Below are 25,267 nucleotides of genomic sequence, written 5' to 3' on the forward strand. Positions count from 1 at the left end.
CCAACTTCATTATCAAACGAAAAGGTGAAACCTTGTTTGTACAATGCATGAAAGGAAATAATATTTCTTGCCATTTCTGGCGAATAACAACATTTATTCAAATCTAAATTTAACCCACTACTTAGCGATAAAGTATAAACTCCAATCTTGGTGACAGGTGTAACTTTCCTATTCCCCATGATTAAGTTTATTCTTCCTTGCTCCACATTCTCACTTCTTCCTAGTCCCTGCAAGTCACAACAAATATGAATACCGCAACCTGTATCAAGGACCCAAGATTTCGAATGGGGTGAGTTATTAGAAATGATAGTGTAAATACCTGCATGGTTGGGTTTGACTTTCCCATCCTTCACATCTTGCTGGTACTTTGGGCAGTTCCGCTTCCAATGAGCTTTTTCGTGGCAATAGAAGCATTCAGCCTCTTTTGGGTCAGAAGAAGGAGTAATGAAACCTTTCTTGGTTCCACTTGAAGAAGAGCCATCAGGGGTCCGAGCCTTGGTACCCTTTGAAGATCTCTTTCTCTTCCTCCCTCGACTCTGCCCGATTGCCAAGACCGGAGTTGTTTCTGGAGTAGGAGTGATAGCAACCGACTTTCCCTTAAGACCTGTTTCTGCGGTCTTGAGAAGTCCCTGAAGTTTGCTGAGGGTGACCTCTTCCTTGTTCATGTGATATGTCATGCGGAATTGATCATAGCACGATGGTAAGGAGTGCAAAATGATATCTATTGCAAGCTCCTCAGGGAAGTTCACATTGAGCTTCAGCAACCGATCCACATACCTTTGCATTTTCTGCATGTGGCTCGTGACGGACTCTCCGTCCTTCATCATGGTTGTTATCATGGAGCAGATGACTTCGTACCTCTCTTGTCGTGCACTTTGATGGTATCTTTCCATCAAATCTTGGTGCATTTCATAAGGGTAGAAGTCTTCGTAAGACTTTTGGAGTTCAGCTGTCATGGTGGCTAACATGATGCAAGCCACCTTGGTTGCATCTCTTTCATGAGTATGAAAGTCAGCGATCTCCTGGGGAGTTGCAGTGGACTCGTCAATTTCCTTAAGCTCCTTGTCAAGGACATATTCTTTGTCCTCGTAGCGGGTAATCATCCTGATGTTTCTGATCCACTTATTGAAGTTGGATCCATCAAAGGTGACTTTCCCACATAGACTCATAAGAGTAAAGGAGCCATTAGGATTCGAGCCAGAAGCATTGTTTGAAGACATCTGAAAAGAAGAACAAGTTTAGTTTAGATTTAAGAGAGTCCTTAATAAAACACCCAAATGTAATATTAAGGCTAGGATCCAATCACAATATAATATAACTTAGAAGAGGTATGCCGTAATCTAAGCTATACCATATTTGAAAGGTAGGTGAATGACGATTCACCAATTTCCACCACGAAAACCGAAATATTAGATATTTAGTTTTTATTGGTTTTAGAAATTCCTAGATTCTTTGAGATCCAATGAACTTTTCAAAGGCATGTTTTGATCTCGGGAGTGCCCTCCAGGTTTTGTGACTGGGATGCCGAGGATCACAAAACGAGGTGTGAAGTAACCATGCAAATCACTTGGTACCCTTAAAGTTTATCACTCAATCGATGTGCCGGTAAACCACACACGCTCCACCGATACTATAATAAACCTTAAGTCACCCTTTACCTACCTTGTTAAGTCTAAGTTAGTGTGCCGGTTAACCACACACGCTCCACCAACGACTCAGACAAAGTGTAAAGTGTAATTTCATGGATTAGCACCTTATTCACATTTTTCCTAAAGTAACTAAGATTGGGAATTTAATAAACATTTAGTTACTTTATATATTCATCATACTTTGAATGAGAATTTATAAGTCCTTGTCTTACCCGTTCGGCTAACGACCCTCCACGAGTCAAGCAAGCGGTGGGTGAGAATATACACCCATTAAGTCACCATTTTATAGGCAACAACCTTATACCCACCTTATAGACCGGCTTCGTGAATGAGGCGTACTAGCGGTAAGACGACTTGTTCTTATACATATATATATAATTATTAAATTATCATAATATAAGTATAAGGGTTGAATTTTAACTTTTAAAATTCTAGGGGTTGGAACTAAAGTTTTAACTTAACTTTACTTGTTCCAAAACTTGAGGGAAAGTTTTGTAACTTTCAAAACTTTTCATTTCTTGTAACTTATGAGTTTAATAGAGTCATAAAATGAAGACTCTTCATTTTTATAACTCTTGTGTTTTTCTTAATGGTTTTTAACTCAAGTGACTCTTGGTTTTCCATAACTTAAGGATAAGTTATGGACTCCATTAAAACACATTATGATCAAGAATTAAACTACCAAATAGGTTACAAATAATTCCTATGATCATCTAAAACATCATAAGAACAAGAACATGAATATGAACATAATCAAAAATTACATAAAACTTTGTAATTTTGATAACTAGTTGTTGTAAATGAATTAGCAAAACATTACACCACCAAAAACAAGTTTATATTAACTAAAACAGTTTAGGGTAATGTTTCTAATTCATTTTCCAGCAACTGAATCGAAATTCTGCACTCATTCGACCCTACTCGCCGAGTGCATGAACATGACTCGCCGAGTTGGTTGAAGATACACATGGACTAGGCGAGTCCCCCCTATGGACTCGGCGAGTCCGATCGCAGACAGCAAATTTTCGATTCTGTTTTCAACTTTTAAGAACAAATAAGAACAAACAAACCTGGTTCTGATACCACTGATGGGTTTTGAGCATTCTAACACTTCCTAAGTGTACATGCAACCCTAATAACCTTGGATCTATGTTTGTCTAATTTGTCATGCAAATTTGAATTCCAAGGTTATATCCTATCTAGCATACATGGGGAACAATTTTAACATAAAGTATAGATAGAATAACTTACCTTGTTGTTGCTTGTGTTCCTTGAAACCTTGTGAGCCTAGCACCTCAAGTGGTGATGCCTCAAATGCTTCACACAACACCAAATGCTCTTGGAAGAACTTATGAGAGAATACACACTCTTCAAAATCGGCCAAGCCCCCTTATTACTTAGTGTAGCCGATTTGGGAGGAGATCATATTCCTTATATAGTGTTGACACATCTAGGGTTAAACCCTAATGTGTCATGACTCTTCATTTCCATGACCATGGGTTTGTAACTCCCATGGAGCATCCATGGAGCATCCTATGGGTGGAACCCAACTTGATGATCCATGGAGCCTTTTAGCCCACTATACAAGATATGGATGATTTACTTAATCAACCCATATATTTAATTAGTTATCTTTTGATCACTTAATTAATTCTAAATTAATTCTTGATCAAACTAATCAAATAATATTATTAATATATTAGAACTTATAATATATTAATAATCTCCGAGCGTTATTTCTCTCATTTAGTTTATCCAATTGCATGGTGCCATGCAACCCAAATGGACCATGCCGGGTCGGGTCAAGTACATACCAGAAATAGTTATGGACTTAGACACCTTATCCAACACTTTCCACTTGGAAGCCTCTGGGCCTGCCATTGCTTCCTTATAAGTGACTGGTTCATCTAAGTTTACCAGTGTTCTGTCACTTATGAATGTGTCACCATCTGAAGTAATATGAAAACCATACAACTCAGGTGGCACACTCACCCTAGTGGATCTTCGAAGCGGTAATGATTTATCAACCGGTTCAACATGGACTGTTTCCTCTGGTTGAGTGCTAGTGTCATCTAAGGTTCCTTCATTGGCTGACTCTTGAATCTCTTCAAGGTCAATGGTACTCCCACTGTCCTCTTTGAATATGAGCTCTCTTTCCAGAAAGACTCCTCTTCGAGCTACAAACACCACGTTTTCACCGGGTCTGTAGAACCAATATCCAAAAGACTGCTTTGGGTAACCAATGAAAACACATTTCTCACTTCTAGCTGCTAGCTTGTCGTGAGTCTCTCGTCTTACGAAAGCTTCACAACCCCAGACTTTAATATGTGCTAACGAGGGAACTTTCCCTGTCCACATTTCGTGAGGTGTTTTGGCAACATTCTTTGTAGGGACAAGATTGAGGATGTGGGCGGCTGTCTCTAAGGCATACCCCCAGAAGTGAATAGGAAGCGAGGCACGACTCATCATAGAATGAACCATGTCTAACAAGGTTCGATTACGCCTCTCAGCTACACCATTTAACTGTGGTGTCCTAGGAGGAGTCAATTGTGAGACTATCCCACATTCTTTCAGATAGTCGTTGAACTCGGTACTAAGATACTCCCCGCCTCTATCGGATCTAAGTATTTTAATCTTTCTGCCCAATTGATTTTCGACTTCATTCTTAAACTCTTTGAACTTTTCAAAGGTTTCTGACTTATGTTTGATCAAGTAGATGTAACCATATCTGCTATAATCGTCAGTGAAAGTCACATAGAATCGATTAGCATCCCTTGTGGTTGATCTGAAGGGCCCACACACATCTGTGTGTATGAGATCCAACAGACCTTCACCTCTTTCACAAGACCCTATGAATGGTGATTTTGTCATCTTTCCCAAAAGACAAGATTCACACATATCATCTGATTTTAGGTCAAATGATTCCAACACTCCATCCTTTTGGAGTTGGGCTATGTGTTTCTTGTTAATGTGTCCAAGACGACAATGCCACAAGCATGCCTTGTCAACACTATTAGACAATTCAATATTAAGTACATTATTTCCTAAGCTATCAACACAAGTCACTGTTTCATACACACCATCACAAGGTAAAGCTTCAAACACAAAAACACCATTCTTATAAACAGAAATCGAACCATTCAAATCATTAAAAGAATATTTAAAACCTTGTCTGAACAATGCATGAAATGAAATAATGTTTCTCATCATCTCAAATGAATAGCAACAATTTATTAAGTCTAATCTAACATAATTACTAAGCAATAATTGCTAAACTCCGATCTTGGTCACTGGTGAAGACTTTCTGTTCCCCATGATCAAGTTTATCCTCCCATGCTCTATCTCCTCACTTTCCTTTAGCCCCTGCCGAGGATGGCTTCACTTTGCCATCCTTGATATCTTGCAGATATTGTGGGCAAGATCTCTTCCAATGCCCCTTTTGATTGCAGTAAAAACAGGTGGCCTCTTTTGGATCAGAAACATGGGGAGTGGAACCATTGGGCTTAGCCTTCGGGCCATTACTAGATGGCACAACTTGAGCCTTGCTCTTTCAGTTTTGCTTGGGAGGACCTTTCCTCTTCTTCCCCTTACCCTGTCCAATGGCCAAGACAGGGGAACTTGCAGGTGTGGAGGGTATACTTTTACCCTTCATCCCTGCCTCAGCTGTCTGCAACAAGTTGTGCAATTGGGCCAAAGTCTGCTCAGTGTTGTTCAAATGGTAAGTTAAGATAAACCGACCATAACAATCAGGCAACGTGTTCAAGACCATGTCAATGTCCAATTCCTCATCGAAGTGAATGTTGAGCTTGACCAAACGCTCTATGTAGCGTTGCATTCTTTGCACATGAGATACAACCGATTCCCCCTCCTTCATCTTGCAAGCCATGAGTGACTTGACTACCTCAAACTTTTCTTGACGAGCTCGCTTATGGTACTTTTCCATAAGGTCCTTGTTCATCTCAAAGGGCCAGTAGTCCTCATAGTACCTCTGCAATTCTGGGGACATGGTTGCAACCATGATGCATGCCACTTTGGTAGCATCATCATAGTGTTTCTTGTAGGCAACATACTCTTCGGGAGTGGCTTTTGACTCATCAAGTTCTTTGAGCTCCTTTTCAAGGACATACTCTTTGTCCTCAAATCTAAGCGCCATCTTGATGTTACGCATCCAATCGTTATAGTTGGAGCCATCCATAACGACTTTGCAGCAGATGTTTAGTAGAGAGAAGTTGTGGCTGGAGGATGATGAAGCAGAAGTGTTTCCAGGAGTAGACATCTGAAAAGAAAGATAGTTTTAGTTAGATTCCAAGACACCTCAATATAATAACCCAAAGATATCATATCAAGGTTAGGACCCAACTATGATGATTTACAACTTAGAAATGGGATGCCGAGATCCAAGTTCAAATCTCATAAAGGTAGGTGAATGATGATTCACCAATTCCACCATTAGACAAAATAAACAAAGTGAAATTCCTAATTCTTTTGAGATACATTAAAACTATTTAATGGCATGTTTTAATCTCGGATTATGCTCTACTATTTGTGACTGGGATACCGAGGATCACAAACTAGATGTGAATAACCATGCAAATGTGCTTGGTAACCTTATTGTCTTTATCATTAACTATTGATGTGTCGGTAAACCACACACTCCATCAAAATGATAATTATAAGATACCCATTACTACTCTTTATTAGTGCATTTTAGTGTGCCGGTTAACCACACACGCTCCACTAACGACCAATAAAGCATAATGTGCAATTTCATGGATTAGCATACTTTTCACATTTTTCCTAAAGTAACTAGAGTTGGGATTTTGAAAAATAGTGTTCTAGTACTTTCTTTAATAGCATTATACTTTTAATGAGGAGTAGTTGTCCTATCAAATCCGTTCTGCTAACGACCCTCCACTAATCAAGGAAGCGGTGGGTGAGACTGGACACCCATTCAACTACCATTTTATAGGCAATTTCCTTATACCCCCTTATAGACTAGCTTCGTGAATGAGGCATACTAGCGATTTGACTGACCATATTCTTATACATATATAATGTTTAACTTTTAATTATAATATATATATAAGGTGTGTTTTAAAACATTTTAAAACTCCAAGAGTTTATATAAATTTTCGAAATTTAAACTATTAAATTTTAAATTTAAATAAACCAATCAATTAGATTTAATATTTATCTATTAATTAACTTTTAATTAATTTATTAAATCTTGTAAGGATTATCTAATCAAATTAATCAATTAATTTAATCCTAATCCTTATCCCTCTAAATTTCGAAAATTAGGGATAAAGGATAATTATCCAATTAATCTAATCAAGTAATAATTATCCAAAACAAGAAACCCTAAAATCTTTAGCATATTTCGAAATTCACAAGGGAGGAGGCTAGGGTTTTCAAAACCCTAACCCTAATTTCGATTAGGGTTCTTTGGAGGCTAGGGTTTTCAAAAACCCTTTGATCCATAACCCAAAAAATCGAAAAATGGCCTTTAGGGTTTAATAGCTATAATCCCTAATTTGCAATTCAACAATTATGACAATTCAATTTAAAACAAATAATGGCTATGATACCACTGATGGGTTTTAGGTAAAACAAATAAACTAGAAAACAATTCCTAAGTTCACATGCAACCTACTTTGGATCTATGTTTTATCTATTGAACATACAACTTTGAATTGCAAAACAAGAACCCTAGAGGAGAGAGGCTATAATTGAAATCTACAAACTAGGGTTTAGTAATTACATACCTTTCAATTGTTATAGTAAACAATTGATGATTCCCTTGATCTTGATCTTGATCTTCTTGGAAGCTTAGCACCACAAGTGTAATGCCTCTAATGGAATCACACCCAAACTAGCAAGAAGGAAATTAGAGGAGAGAGGGAAGAGGGAGTATGCAAAATTTCGGCCCTTAGGGTTTCTTCCAAAGAAAAGAGTCACCAAAACATGAACCAGGAGGCTCCTTATATAGCTGAGGGATCTAGGGTTTAGGGAAAACCCTAGTTATCCTTTGCTTAGGGCCTAAGCAAACCGAAGGGCCTTATCCAAGCCCTTATGGACGAAATTATTAGGGTTTCCCCTAAAGATTTCGTCCACCCTTATCCAAGGGGGTTCTAGAGCCTTCCACTCAACTATTAGATAATTGCAAACTAGTCCCTGCACCTTATAATTAATTCTTTTAACCCCGAAATTAATTCTAATTAATTTCTGGCTAACAACTAATTAAACCAAATGATTTCTTATTAATATATTAATCTTTTAATATATTAATAAATTCATTTATATTAATTTATTAATCTTATAATAAATTAATATCTCTCCTTTCATAATTTCCTTGTTCGGTTGCTAGGTTTGAGGGCAACCCAAAAGGACTGTGCTGCTATCAATTCAAGTACATACCAATTATAGTTATGGGCTTAGACACCTAATCCAACAATTTCTTGGCAGATCCTTGGTCATGGTTAGCGGATTAGTTCTCCATTAAAGTCAGGTTTCAGTGGTTTTATCGTCTATTCTGGTATGATTGGTAGTTGTCTGTGGAAGAACCTTTGGGTTCAAGCACTACCGTTGTTAGGAGAGGAGCGATAGCAAGAAGATGGTGATATTTGTTGCATGAGTTGTTCGTCATTAGAAATGTCATGGGAGGTTTTGGATTATCGTACTAGTTAAGGTCTAAAGAGTATTCATCAGGATTTCAGGAGTTTTATAATCGTTAATGTTGGATAGTAATGGAACGCTAGTTGTGGTAAGCACAGGTCATAGCCGGTTCATGCTATAAGAGGTTTGATGGGTTGGGAATCCATCGGATTTATGGAATGAAAGAGCTTCGTCGAATCAAAGTGGGGGAGAATCGATCATAATTTCCAGGAGTTGGATCGAGTGTGGAACTAGGGTAAGTTTCGCATCATGTTCAAGAAGAGAGACGACTCAAGTGGCAGTTTAGATTAAGGTGGTGTAAGTGGGAGTTTGGGAAACTTCTAACCGTTGTTCGACGTCTTCTTGTTAGGCATAGTAGGTCTGTGGATGGATCTCGGTCGAGGGTTGTGATGGGTTGGGTGTGGTAAAGTCATGGTTGGTAACCATGGATGTTTGAATTGTTTTAAGACTGCGATGGGAGCATAGCATTCACCGGTTCAAGGTAGACTATCTTTGGAGGGGGTCATAATGTAAAAGGGGAATTGTTTCATGCCTTGGGCATGCCGGTCAGGATTATTAAGGAGTCTTTATCTGTTTTAGGTTGATGACCATTAGGATCCGAGGCAGATTCGGGCCTGTATAGCCCTAGGCGGGTGGGATCAGTGAGGTAGGCAGCTTTGTGATATAGTTGGGTGGGACCCGTGGGTGAGGCCCGTATGATTATGTCAATACAGGTGTGACCTAGTAGAGACCGTTGCGTCAAGGTATTGGATTTTGGGTTTCAAGTTTGACTGTGTGGTCAGTAAGTGGTGCAGAGGGATGTTAGGGCTAGGTAGCCTTGTCATTAGTACTCTTAGGAACCTGGTGGTTGGACCAGGTGCAAGACTGGTAGTCTCAGAGATGGGTTGGGAACCTCTATACCCCAAATTAGTGAGGGTTTTCTATGAATCAGAAAGTTTCGGGTGAAATGCAAGTGTAAATCCTTTGACCTCGGGTTACAAGTTGGGTACCGAGATGGTTCTTGGTGGGAATTTGCTTTAGGAATCGTAGATGTTTATGTGCAAGGACTTCTTTTTTGTAGGATGTGAGTCAAGGAATATGAATGGAAGGGTTCAGGGTCAAGAGATGGTTTCAATTTTGTTGGCACATCAGGATCTTATGTTGGGTTGGTTCTATCCGTGTGGGGGTTGGGCAAGCATGGGGTTTCGGGTTTTCAGATGGATTTTATTATATGATTGGTGATAGATTTATTGAGATGGATTAGACCAGGGTGGGTCAGTTCATAAGGCTGTGGGAAGACCACAACATGCATGGAACCTGGAAATGGTAAGTCGTTGGGGGGCTGGTTGTGATATAAGACTACAATTAGTCTTGTAGAATTCATTTTTAGCATTGGTTTTGGTGGCGTCAGGTTTGTCAGGCTGTTATGATCGGTTGGAGCCATAAGTGACAAGGTAGCTTGGGAAATTATTACCAGATGAGGCTTCCACTTAGAAGTCGCATAGGGCGTCTGTGTGTGTCTTTTGACTCGACAACCGGGAGGGGGGGATCCGGTGTATCAGTTAGTGACAGATAAATTGGTACCAGGGAGGTCCCGGTTGCTTTTGGAAAGCGGTTAGGGGGCATCGAGTTAAGTCAAGGCGGTATTAGTGATTTGGGATTCGTATGTGGAGTCGCTTGTTAATCAGAAAATATGGTAATATATTTGCAGCTTGGATTGGATAATCTCAGAGGAAATTATTTGACCCGGTTGCGCAACTCTCGTCTGAGTGTAACCATTATAAGGATGAGTCTTCTACTCGAAGGATTATCTGCGTTTTCTGTCAAGTATAAGTGTTCTGCATTGGTTTCGGTTACTGAATTTGTTCCCTATGGAAGCATAAAGAAAATTAAGGGTTGGAAGCATTGTGTTTGGTCTGGAATTCAATGAGGCTTTGGCAGGGTAGAAAATCAGCATGGGCGGTCTATCGATGAGTCATACCAATTTGAGACTTCAGAATCCGGGTTTCAGGTAAGGTCGAAATGGTTTTCTACAAGGGTTTAAGGATTTGTTCATCATCAAATTGGGAGAGTTCTGCTAAGGATATGTTCGGTAGCCTTAGAAAGGTCGTTGTATGTTCGGGATTGTGGTTGTGTTGTTCAGGTAGCCTGACATGCCTGGGGATGGTAAAGAATGATTTTGATGTCAAAATCTAATTTAAGTGGGGGAGAGTTTTAACACCCGGAATCTTGAGGATAATTGTTGGGGGTAAAGCCCCTTTTAGGGTTGGACACGACGTGTAAGAGGAACCAACATGGCGTGTCTAGATTTGAAGAGACATAAAGATTAATGGACTAACACGGCATGTAAGCAGTTAAGAGGAAACCCTAATTTTTTGGTGTTGCACCCTATTTAAAAGCCTTAAGTCCTCATGGATGGCCTCCTTACCAGCCTCCATTGCCACTCAAACCCTAATTCGTTCCTTAAGCTTTCTTGGTGGTGTTCTTGATCCTTGAGTGGATTCTTGTAGTTGTTTTTTTCATTTCTAAAGGAAGCTTTGAATATTGAAGGTGCTTATCTTGGAAGGAAGATCATAGATCCATAATCTCTCTACTTCTTGTAGTCAGTTTGAGGTATCAAGTTTGCATCTTGACTTGTGTTTGATTAGATCTATTCATGGCTAGTTATTATGATTTTGGTATTCTTTTCGGGTCTATGGATGAGCTGGGTTGTTTAAGGGATTTTTCTTTCAGATCTGAGTTTGTTTTGGTATCCTTGATCATAAAGGTGCAAGGTTTATGTGAAGAATGGTGTCATGCATGCTTCAAGCCCTCTATTAAGTCCCTTTTTATCTTAAGAGCTTCATTTAGTCATGTAGGGACGTAAAGTTAGCAACTTTACGTGATAATCCAGCTCAAGGAGGTAAGATCAATGTTTTGGGGCCATGCCTTTTATGGATTAATTGCTTAATGGTTGAGTTGTTGAATCTCGGGAAAACACTGTGTGTTTGCATGCCAACACGGCGTGTTGGCTAGGGATTTTTTGATTACCTGGATAATGGAAGAACACGATGTGTCCAAGGGGCAACACGGCCTGTTCGGTCAACATTGAGAGTTGACTTTGACTTTGACCAGGAGTTTGATCAGGGTTGACCATGAGTTATGTTGGGGTATGTTTGGGCATTAGGGTAAGGCCGATGTTAGGGGTTTGGGACTAATTTAGAAAATTAGGACAAGTATGGGCCTTGAGTGGGTTTTGGGCCTTTTAGATTTCGAGTTTGGGCCTCAGTTTCGGACCAAGTTAGGTTAGAGGTAAAATGGTATTTTTACCCCAAGTATGGATTTTTGGATTATGGATTTCGATCCCAATTGTTAATTGGGTGTTGTTTTGATGTTGACAGTTCGAGGATCTGTCAGCCAGCAACCATGGACCGTCTGTGTGATTCAGTAGTGAGAAGTGAGTTTCGTCACTATGTTTAGTGGGTTGAAGGCACCAATCGCGGCGCATGGTCTTTTGTTAGGATGCTAGATGTCTTTTCAACTATTGTATGTGCTATATGATGATGTGCTTACTGGGAAAGGCACGATACCAGGCGGGGCCTGATGAAGATATCGTATGTTAGTTATCAATATGTGTCTTTATAAATACCGGGTGAGGCCCGATGTCAGGCGGGGCCCAATGATTGCATGATATGCTATAGTCTTTGTGATTATTGTATGTGCTAGTATGATTTTATGTTTATATGGTTATATGGTCATGTGTGTACTGGGCTGGGCTCGATACCAGGCGAGGCCCGATGAATGGAACTTACGCTAGTGTTTATAATCCTTTTATGTGTTATCATGATTATGTGATATATTGTATGTGTATAGTGGGCGAGGCCCAGTGACAAGATAATCCTGAGAATAATTGATTTGTAATCCGAGTGGGATTCGATTTCGGGTGGGGCCCGAGGCCGAGTGGGACTTTAGACTAGACGAGGCCCGATAGAGGTTGGGGGCCATTATGTAATTTATTTATGTGTGGTATGAGGTATCTAAGGGAACTGACAAAGTGTTGTGCTTGCGGTGTCAGTTTATGTTTCAGGTACTGCGGTTTTCAAACGGAATAGCTCGGGATGGTTTCACGACATACACCACATGTTTCCGTATTTTGTGATTTACTCTAATTTGATGATGTTTTAATAAATCATGATAACCATGGTTTAATGGAAATGATATGTATTAATGATTTATTAATTTAAAAATGAAATTTTATGTCATTATTTTTGGGATGTTACAAGAAATTAGATGATTATATTATTAATTTAATTGAATAAACATAATTTGAATATTTTAATCTTAATTAATTTAGCCTCAAAGTATTATTTAAGTATAAGGAGTGTAAAACCTCTTTGATTTAATTCTAATCTAGGTGAGTTACCCCGCGTTGTAGGGCAAGATGTTTGATGTTTTTGGTGTAAGTGGCAAAGATCCCAACAGAATCTAGACCATGCTAAATAAAAAGATCCAATTATTTATAAAAAAAAAATTGTACACTTTTAATCAAGATTTATGTGAATTAATTCAATAAATAGTTAAAAAAAAAAAAAAAAAACATAAAAAAACCCTCATCCCAGGCATCTAGACGCAATCGACAACAGTTCCTGTAGCCTTTGAAAGGAACTCTGCCAAAGTTTCCTCTGCAATGGAGATGAATCTGCAAGAAATATAAATAATAATAATTAGATCCAAATGTTTAAATAGTTATGCATATCTATGTAACTAATTAAATAGAATAAATACAACAAAACTACAAAAGAAACATGAAAATATGCACCATAGGTGCAAGGTTAGCTTCTTAGTTATGTACAATCCTAAAGAAAACTTGATGGGATCCAATAGTGAAAAAAATAGCTACAGACTTACCAGTCTTTTTTTTTTTGTATAATTTGAAAAACGTTTAGAGGCAAAAGAGAGGTTAAAAGGATTAAATAATATGGTTTGATGAATGAGGTTTTGCATTTCAATGTAGCTATATAGACAAAAAGAGCAATGCACTCTCAAAAAATCAAATATGAAATCTGCCTATATAATCTATAATGAATACTTACTAACCTTATCTTTCCAAAGCGAAATCAACATACCCTTCCATGATTCCTTGATTAGCCTTGGAAACCTTTTCACCTCCTAAGTAGCAATGCCCTGAAATCAATGAAAAAAAAATCATTTTCCTTTTGCTCCGACGAAGATAAATGAAACCCAAAAAAAACTTGAACATAAATGTAAATACACACTATTCTTTTCCGGATTCAAAACTTTAAAAATCAACTGACATAAAACGATCAAATATTTCATTCAGAAAAACACTAATAACTAAAATTCAAACTATTTAATGATAATCACTAAAAGAAAAAGAAATTAAAAAATGTAACTGCAAAAGAATGATGCTTAGGCTGAGATCTGTAATTAGTGAGTGGGAACAAAGAAGACGGGGACTCTGCCATGGATGCAAACACACGCAATTGGAATTTGAATTCTCACTTTGCAATCCAAAAGTTACCATACCAAGATACGAAGAACCAATCTTCAATATCACTTCATATTTTCTTAGAATACACCCATCATCATCGCCATGTCATATGCTAGTTTCCAAAAATATTACTGGTAATGCTTTAATTGGATAAATTTTCCATAAACTAAAACAACATCATGACATTGTCGTTATGTTGCTTCAAGTTCTATGATTAAAAAAATATGACTTCTTAGGAGTCGACATTAATTGCAATCTGGTTTGATTTCCTCCATTATAATCAAACACTGATTGTAATTTGGTTTAGTTTCCTCCGAAATCTTATACATTAGAGCAATAGTTGGTAAATCCACATACACCACATGAACAAAAGTCAATTAAGTTAACAACAAGAATTGGAAATAAGAAATAAGAAATGTTTTGTGTATAGAGAGATAAGAAGAGAAATTGGTGTACTGCTTTCAATGAGAGCTGCAAGAAAAAGGAAAAAATCAGCAACATAGAATAAAACAGTATCTGAAATCACATAGTGAAATTAATCAAAAATGAAATCGTAATAAACATCAAAAAATGGTGCAGACCAGTAATCCCAAATGAAATTAATCATCAGACTTATTTTAAATACATATTGAAATGAAAAACAAAACTCACATGTGCACTTCCTCTCGCACCTTTGCATCGCCCCTGAACGCAAACTAATTTGTAATTTGGTCATCATTGTTGCGGGGCTCACCATCTCCGTCGCACACGCCTAACGTAAAAAAAGTCAATTGCGTGAAATTGGTCCTATTCGATTCCTAATAAAAAAAAGGAAAAAGTTAGGGCTCAAAAAATGAAACATGAAAAATTGAACCTTCAACCACCTTGGATATGCTTATCGATGTCGTGTGTCTCGGACTCTCGGTTAGAGAATCAGATTCAGACCTTCCACCACATGTATCCATAACCTACGGCTCCCAGACAATTCCAAAATTACTTGCATTAAGTTTGCAATTGAAGAAACACAAATTGAGTTTTGAAATCTGTCAACTAGAAAAGATATATATATATATATATATATATATATATATATATATATATATATATATATATATATATATATATATATATAGATTTAATGCATACCACTTGAACCACCGTTCAGAACAGTGATTTGCCTTGATGAAGGCAACTGTCGAACCTCTATGGCTAATCGACGAACCTGAAAACTTTTGTTAGTTATATATATGGAATATGCCTTGATGGTTGTAGCCTTGTTATAACAGACAAATCAATTTGAAAGTCGAAATAGGTATGGGGAAGAAAGCTGTTGAAAATATAAAACACCAAGTGGATTGTACCTGAATCAATCGTTCTTCTTCTTGAACGGACTACACCTCGTGATACGTCTCCATCTCCGAAACACCCCCAAATCGGAAGAAAAACGGGAAATCAGAACTCTATGTCGGGTCTTCCCTCTTGACTGGGCAGACAATGAAGGTCAAAATGTATGAATGCAAGTACTGTGAGATAGATTAATGTTGCAAACATGTTTTTTGGCGGGGTATGAAAGAACAGAATGTCGAAGATGAAAAATGTGCGAGAGTGAAAGAAAAATCCAAATTTGAATCTTTTGTAAGTGAATCTGTACATTTCAAATGCATAAATTTGTATATTTGTTGCAATTGTAACACCTACATTACTATACTCATAGAACTTGTAGACTTCAAGATACTAATGTTTATAGGTTCCTTTAGAATCCATGACTTTAGAAGATAAAAAGTGAACTCGATTGACATCGAAATCAAATATAGTAAGTCTTTGGAAAAAGCAATATAATACTTAAGTTGTGTCAGTTACCTCGTATCAATCAGATATGCGTTAGAGCGTGTGTAGCATAAAACATCTATAAAGATCTGAGAAATGTGATCCTTGATAAAGCCTAGGGCTTGGAAACTGTTGTTGAACAGCCGATGAAATAGAAGATGCGGATCTTCATTGGCAATCAATAGCTGTTTTTTGTACAAATTTATATACATGCAAATATATATGAATCAAACATAGTGAAACAATCAAAGTTAAATTTAGAAGCTAAAGGAATAGAGATTGTGTATAGAAATCAGGTGGCAGTTTGGGAACCTACGTTGGTCATCTTCAGGGTTTCCACGTACACCGAGATGGTGTTGCTTGTGGTTTTCTGGCGATTGGAATGCGGCAGTCCATTGACAACGACAACTGCCAAAGAGTTGTAGAGAGACTTCAATTGAGTTTAGGCATCACTTTTTAAAGATTGCCATGGTAACTTGCTCCTTTTTCGATTCGATCTAGGTGCTTTTTTTCATTTAGAAAGCAGGGATCAAACTGTAAGCGGTGGTGGAAGGCTTCATTTACAATGAGAGATAGGCAAGAGAAGAACGTCATCAGCCTGGGTATCTTGATGAATGTTATTGGAGAATAAAATGGTGAAAAAAAAGTAACAGACACGTATAAATGGTGAATTAAAAAAAAAGCAGACACGTATACAAACACGTGTCCACAAATATTACATATAATGACAAAATTTTCCCAAAACAAAAATATCACTAATAAATCCACAAAATGACAAACCAACGTAAAGAAAAGCCCAAAAGTGCCAAAAACACACCAAGTTCACTATTCCTAACAATAGTTCAACTTTAATATATATATATATATATATATATATATATATATATATATATATATATATATATATATATATATATATAATTGGATTTTGGAGAGTTGTAATATTAAAATAACACTTAAATGTAATTAACAAATTTGGAGAGTTGTAACATTAAATTGGAATTAATGTGGCGAAAGATATATATTTTAATTAATATTAACCATAATAATCACAATTTATGTAATAAATTAGAGCCTTATATAATTAATCTTATGATACACATAAAATATTAGATGCACAGAAGTAATTTTTTAACATTAGATTCGGAGGTTTTTGTATAAGAGCATATCCATCTTCATCCCACTCCTATTTTTCATTTTTTCTCCCCCATTCTTCTCCAATCGTCCCCCATTTATTCCCCCATTTTGGGGATATGAATAGTATTTCACCAAATATGGTGATATACTATTCATTTCTTCCAAAATTGGATGAACTTTGTGTTGTCGGTTTTAGTCCCTCTCCTTATATATTTATACATTTCTAGTTCGTTTTTACCTACTAATTATAATTTAAATTTAATATTTAATAATTATAATATTTTGTTATATATTAAATTATATTAATTAATTATAAATATAAAATTTGTTTTTTTCATCAAATTCATATAAAAAATTAAATACATATTGAAATTTTAAAAAATGATAACGTATTTTACAAAAACTTATAATTAAAATATATATTACAAATATGATAGATGTTGAATTGACGACAGACGAAGAGAGTCAATTCCAACAATTTCTTGCTCGATATAAACGTATTAAAGATAAAGAAGCACACTTCAGTCTACGAAATGCGTTAGTTGATCATTTGTGGGAAATTTATTCCAACACGTAAATATGTTATCTATGCATGTATAATATTTATTTAAAAATGTGTATGTCTAATATTTATATAAATGTATGTATAATATTTATTTAAAAGTGTGTATATGTAATACTTTTATAAATTCGTGTATAATATTTATTTATAAGTGTATTATAAATATAATATTGTTTATTAATATTAATGTAATGAAAAAAATATAGATTATATATTTGTTAAAACTAAATTAGTAGAGAGGTGTGTTTGCAAATATATGTAAGTTGGAATAATAGAATATACTTGGAATATACTTTTTGGGGTTAAAAATGGGGGGGGGGGGGGGGGGGGAATGGAGTGGGGTTGGAGATAAAACATTATTTATCCCATTTTTTACTTCATTTTTGGGGGAAAAAATAAGGATGGGTTTGAGATGGTCTAACATTTAGTTTACATATTACATAATCATATTATTCGTTTAATTGACTAAACACAATTTAAATATTTGAAGCTCTTTTATTTAATTCTTATAAGTAACTATACAAATGCATATTTGGCAAATGCACATGCAATATCACAACAGGAGGATCGCGTTCGTGAATAGGATAATCAAGTATACGCCACGCAGCCTCATGAGGACATAGAAACCGGCCATCAATGTAATCTTTTATTTCATCGATAACCATACCTTGTGCAGAAGTAGAAGACTTGCAAGACTAAACATCCTTATTGATGACAAATATAACACGTTCCATCCCCTTTGACACATACTTGAACAAATGCTTGATCATCATATTCCAACCGCAATACTCAACATTTATATGTGCGTTGAAACGACAACACAACCTTTTGTTGTATGGCACTATGTACCTATTATCTATCTGAATACCATTTGGTAATGTGTGAACTCAGACTGAATTTCTTTTATAGTACGCATAACCATCCTTATCAAAAACTATAGAAGAAAGAAACGGCTTTGGGAATTTCTTCTTACACTTACTGTCCCTCATACAAGGTTCCTTGCTATTTAGCAAACCACATGGGCCATATAGTAGATATCTTGTAACAATACCATATAAAAATGACTCAGAAACCGGATCTGGTAATTCAGCAGTAATATAGTTGTCAATTGTTGAAGGCTCCTTTATCTTATGAGAGTCTTCCACCCATATCAGCACATGACAATGAGGTAAACCCCTTTTTTTGAAATTCAATCGTATATAAATCTGCATAGAAAAATATATCAAAAACATGGAAATTATAATAATAAAAATATAAAAGTATGAATAAATATTGTTTAGTAATACTTACATGCTTAAATAGCTCCAAAGATTTTATCAGATTTCAGGTACCTAATAAATGCAGCTACTTTCATATTGAAAACGCGTGTTATGTCAGCCCTGCTACTAACATCTGATTGGTGATGCGAATTCATGTAACGTGTAATTTCTGGCCAGCCAACATTGCACGTGAAGGTTATAAAATATTGCGGATTTCCATATTCTCTACAAATAGACAGGGCATCCTGTTAGTGACTATACATATACCGTGGACCACCAACGAAAGATGGAGGCAGAAGCACACGCTTGCCAATAGATCGGGTTTCAGTGTCACCACGTGATATTGCATCATATATACCACTAACATATGCAGATCTTAGTTGTCCCTGATTATGCTCATAAAACTCAAGACGTGATAACTCAATACAAGCATAAGCATCTACCAAGTATTGCTGAAACAATCTACATTAATTTAACAAAAGAGAGTATATACCATGCCATGCATGGATCTGATAACTGTAGTACATGTTAACAGTCATATTCCTAACCTTACTACTCATATGATTATAAAGCTTCAAACATGGAGACCAACCTATCTCACCGTAAGGAAACAGGATAGGATATTGTAAGGGCATGTAGGTAGGATGCAGTTTACTAATTCTACATGGAGGACCTTTTCTAGAATGTATAACAATGACATATGTACTACCAACTGCATCATCACCAACAACAATACAACCAAATGTACCCAGATCCGGAGGAGCATATAAACGATCAGGAACATCATTAAATAGACAAACTACATAGTCAACAAAATTCCTCTCAGCAGCAACATCTTTCGCGGTTTTAAAAGTCCTAACATATTTATTATGAACTGTAAAAAAGTTCCATAAGACCTTCAACAATTGTTGGATCTAAACTGTGATTTTCAGTGTCATGAAGGGCAGATAGCTTATTATGCAACTCATGTTCTGTATCAACTATATATAATTGTAAAAACTTAGGACCCTTTTCATCAACGACACAAAAAGCACCTATCCAATGGCAAATCTGACTTGAGACCTTGAAGACATAAGGACCAGGAGTATTATTAATAGCCTCATCAAGCTTACCCCCAAAAGACGTCATACTAAACATATTATTATAAACCCTTATGTTTTTCATAAAAAGATGGAAAATCATACAAAGCCAATAACAAATCAGGAGGCATAAGTGGATACGGCAAAACTACAGACCGAGATCTACAACAATGTGTATAATCAGGACAACCTGGAACTGATAAATATTTAACCCTTTCATCAAACCAAAAAAAAGTTGAACATGACTTACAAACAAAACTACAATCACCGATATCATCATAAGAAGGCAAAACCAAAGAATCATAATAAACAGGTGAAGATATTATCTGACGTGAAACAATTGCAGCTAAATGCCTAGAGAAGCGTCGTTTGCAAGATAAAACAGCAGCCATAAGACTGCGTCATACAACAAGAAATTACAACACAATACCTAAAGAGGAACGAAGACGGAAAGCAGCACAAGCAGACAGAGAACAGAACAAAACGACGTAAAGAAGAGAAGACACGGAAAAAGGGAATTAAAACACAAAATAAGCAAAGAAGAAATAAAGAAAAAGAAACGGACCTTATTCGAAGAAGAAGGCGGCAACCAACGCAGAGAAGAAGAAAATAAGAACGAAGTAAAAGAACCAAATAAGAAAGCCAATCCAAAACACCGACCTCTTACTGCAGGGAAAAAGGGGCAACCGACGTTCAGGAGAAGAAGATAAGGACCAAAGAAACGAAAGTGTTGTGGCGGTAAAACCCAAATTCCAATGGCAAAATAAGAAAGAAGAAGACTTGTGTGACGAAATAAGAAAGAGCGGAAACTTCACTCTAGCTAAGGTTTTAGGAATTGATAATAGATATAATAAAAAGATCTATTTAGTTGTAGTAGTTTAATTTTTAATAACATTTAGTTGATATTTAGAGAGTGTTCATATTAGAAAAAATCAATGCAAAATTAACCAATTTTAGTTTGATTATTTTTAATGAAGGTTTATATATATATATATATATATATATATATATATATATATATATATATATATATATATATATATATATATATATATATAGTTAGTTAGAATCTTTTGCAAACCAATAATTTCTTGCGACTTGGCCAAATTTTTTCGTGTGATTTTTATTAATAAAGCGACTTAGAGCATTAAGTCGGTTATACAAGTGAATTCGCAAAAAAAAAATCTAGAAAAATCGTGAACATATGAAAAGTGCATATATAAACAAACGTCAGAAGTGCATATGTTTGTCAATAATTACTTTAGTATGTGCACATTTTTTTCGATTTTTATACTAATGCATTTCTATATGACTGACTTAATGCCTTTAGTCATTTTTTTTTAAATCAAGCAAAAAAGATTGTGGGAAAATATTGGTTTTCAAAACATCATGATCACACACACACACACACACACACACACACATATATATATATATATATATATATATATATATATGCACACACTCACACTAGACAAATTCTCGCGCGTTTCACATTTTACATAGATAAAATATTAGAATTGTATGTCATTTAAAATTCGACCCCAACATTTGGTTCATAGGTGGTTCATGGTTGTGAAATTTGATAAAAAAATCAATAGGGGAAAAATTAACATATCTTAAGGTTAACAAAAGATTTTAATTTTTTTGGTGAAATAAGAGTAAATCACATTTAACTGAAATGGTAGGTTTTTTGTTGCTAATCTTCATAGTGACTATATGTTCATATATTTTATTTACAAGGTATGTGTTTGGGTTACAATCGAGGTTCTTATTCATTTCTAGGGGTGATGTGGGGACATTATTTTTTCTTTATACTTTACTTTACATAGCTTTTAGAGTTCTCAGTCTAGGACGTAAAACACTTTGAATTCAGTGTTGTTAGGACCGAAATCCTTAAGTGATTTTCGTTGGGCTTTGGGCTGGGACTTTGTAATTAGGTCTAGGTATATATTGTACTGTTTAATCTGTGTTCTATGTTGATCATTCAAGTTTTTGATTTCGAGATTTTGAGAGAGACAAAGAGAACCAAGAGACATAGAGAGTCTTATGTACTAGACTATTGATTAATATAGTGTGCATTGAAGATTCAATATTGAGTTCTTAATTCATATTTACGATTTGTGGCAATCACTTGATTGGGATTCCGCACCAATCTCGTGATTTGGATTGATACCAAGATCAAGGTTGTACACTTGGTATCAGAGCAATGATTGGTATCAATCGAATTGGCAAAATATTAAACGTTTATTGGAGTTTTTCTTGGAGTTTCTGGTGTTTTTGGGTTCTTTTTGATGAAAATTTATTGTTGCTATTCTTCGTGTTCTTCACTACATTGGAGACTTTGATCGAAATTGGTCTTGATAAATTACCAATTTTGTGTTTCTAACATTTTTCAACGCTTTCGATCAGGTCTGGACGTTTTCGGTGGCAAACTTCTAGTTGTCAGTTATGTTTTGGTGTTCTTGGCGGCTGAATAGCATTCTCGGTAACGAGATTTAGGGTTCTCGGCATGGAAGAGTTCTCGGCCAAGAAATAGCATTCTCGGTAAAATAGTTAATTTTAAACGATCTCGGTCAAACAGAGTTTTCGGTCAACGGGATTTTGGTCAACCTTTTTGACTTTTCGGTCAAACCTAGTGGTTTTCGGTTAAATTATATACCTTTCGGTTTACAATGGACTCATACAACACCTCTTTTTCAATAATGCAAAGTGATCTTGAATTAGTTATGGGGACACACTCAAATTCCCTGGCTGCTAACTGCTGATGGATTTCCTGAGTGGAAATTCAGATTTGAGAAGTATATTAAGATTAAGGATAACAAAGTATGGAGAAGCTTCCTGAGAGTTCCAGTCAAGATCATAATCACTCTTGATGATGAAGCTAAAACCATGGTTGATAAGCCAATCGAGGACTACACGAATGAGGATTTCGACAAGATTGAAGATGATGAGAAACCACTAGTTATTCTTACCATGGCTTTGTCCCCTGATATTGCTCAAGGTTTCCGAGAGTATAAATATGCTAAGGATTTGTAGGAAGACTTGATTGAGGTGTATGAAGGGAATGAGGATATGAAGCAAAGCAGATAGGATTTGTTTCGTCAAAGAGTAAACATGTTTAATCATGTTGTTAGGGAGACTCTAGAAGTCCAGTTGTAGTGTTTTATTATTCTCAACACATAAATGAGCACTGTTGGAATCGTGTTGTCTCGCTCTGAGATAAATAAAAAGCTGCTCAATTTACTTCCCAGGAATTAGGATATGAATGTGTCTGTGATCAATAAGACTAAGGACCTGAGCAAACTCTCTCTTGTCGAAGTGATGGCTATCAACAAGGTATGTGACATGGATGACAACAGAGAGAAATTAATCATGTCAATTCCTATTCAACTGCAAGCTTATGAGCATCCAATAACAATGCATTTTCAACTGTATCATCGCAGCATGCTCCTCTATCTTTTGGTCTACCAATGACATCTCCCAGCTCCTCTGCGTCTAGTTCCACCACCAAATCCACCTCGCAGACTGCAACCGCTGCCAAAGGAGCTAAAGAAAACATGGCTATGATGGTTGGATTCATGAACTGTTCTAATGCATTTGTTGTTGGTGAATTAGTTCCTCTAGTTATGATTGGAGAACACGATCAAAATCACCCTGAGGATAATGAAGAGATGGACATATCATGGCAAAATGCTATGTCGGTGGTCAGAGTGAAGAAGTTCACTCAATGAACTAGAAAGAATAATTGGGGAGTGAATATGGAAAAGAAAATATGCTTCAACAAGAGTAAGATGAGGTGTTACAACTGTCACGAGGCAGGTCATTTTTCTCGTGAGTGCACCAAGCCAAAAGTGGAGAATAATGTTGAGAGGGCTTTGGTTCCAGCTGGAAAAAAATAGAGAAGCGCCTCGAAATAATGAGAAAGTTATGGTGGCACAACAGTTTTCATGGGAAGATCAGATGCAGGCTCTCAATCTTACTAAAGATGGAAGAGCTAATCTTGCCCAGATTGAAGATAGTGAGTATGCAGACTTGGTTGAGGAGAAGATGATGGAGTTGCAGTTCGCTTTCATGGTCTCCACCACTCCTATCACCAAAGAGGTTAGTGAAGTTTCATGCTCTAATTCTCGGGTACATAAAGTTAATAAATATCATGAATAAAATGAGTTATCATATAGAGAAGATTTTTATCTTAAAAATGAAATCTATGAAATTAAGAAAGTAAACAAGCATCTTAAAGAAAAACTAGATGCTCAAAATAAAGATTTAATTAGGATTAGGGAGGAATATAGCATTAAAAGTGTTTACCATCGTTATGCTAAAGAGGAAATTGCCAAATTAACTACTGAACTTGATGAATTAAAAGCTAAATTTAAAGTTGCTGAATTGAACTTTAAGAAATTTGATGTGTCAAGTGAGATAGTTGAATCTATGATAAAAAAAACAATTGAAGTGGAAAGATAACCATAAAAATGGCTTATGGTGTCGTAGTGTTCGACCTCCGTTTAATGATAATTATGTTTCTTCCTCTAAGACTATAGAAATAGAAAAACATGACCAATATAGCCAGCCCCCTGTATCAACTTCAGTTAAAACTGAACAATCTGGCTCCACTAAAAGTGTTGAGGTGAACGATACTGACATCTCTACCTCATGTGCATATCAAGTATTAGTGGAAGGTGAGGACAATGAGGACATGAATAATGCTAGCTCTGATGAAAACCTTCCAAAGACTAACGTTTTATTTTTCTTCTGTTTCAAATAATTGTGTGAACAAAGATATTAAAAATGTTGTTTTAGACTCTTTTAAAAATTGTGGTGATGTTACTTTTGATTCAAATTCAAATAGTCCTGTTTTTGAAAAATTTAAGCCACGTAAAGTTGTGAAAGAGTCTGATAAATGTAAATGTGCATGTGGAAATTCTTTGAAACAAGACTCTTTTGGGCCAGGACCAAGTTCAAATAACACTTTGTTGAAAATATAGACTTGTTTTAATTGTGGGACTCCAGGTCACATTGCTAGAAATTATTAACATCATTAATATGCTCCCTTATCTTAATTCGGATGGAAGAACGTGCAAAGGGGGAGATCTTCCAAAAGAAATCCTTCGAGGTCACATCCCCATAATAACAATTGGAATGATGACAATCCCAAGAATCAAGCCTTCAAGGACAAAACAAAAACTGACTCGAGAGACGGTGTAACTGTGACATCCCCATTTTTACGGTCAGAAAAGACCGATTTTTTTTGTTTATGCTTTATAAAAATCAGAGTACTTCTTTTAATAAAAATGTTGCGGAATTTGTTCCCAGAAAAACATGATAAATACATTATTAAAACATTTTCGAAGAAACGTATTTTATTCATTTCAAAACGTTTGGGATGTCATCGTTAATACAGAAACATAAGCATAAACATAACTTACATTGATTTACACTAGTGATCTACAACTCTTTAAATCTCTCAGTGTAAAGTGACCTCGTATCTGTTGGATTAATGTCTAAGTCCATACCTATAATTGGTAAGACTTGACCCGACCCGGCATGGTCCATTTGGGTTGCATGGCATCATGCACTTGGATAGACTATAATGAGAGAAATAAGACACTTACGGTTATTAATATATT

The sequence above is a fragment of the Lactuca saligna genome, chromosome 4, assembly GCF_052625555.1.
Source record: "Lactuca saligna cultivar CGN05327 chromosome 4, ASM5262555v1, whole genome shotgun sequence".
NCBI classification, from domain to species: domain Eukaryota; kingdom Viridiplantae; phylum Streptophyta; class Magnoliopsida; order Asterales; family Asteraceae; genus Lactuca; species Lactuca saligna.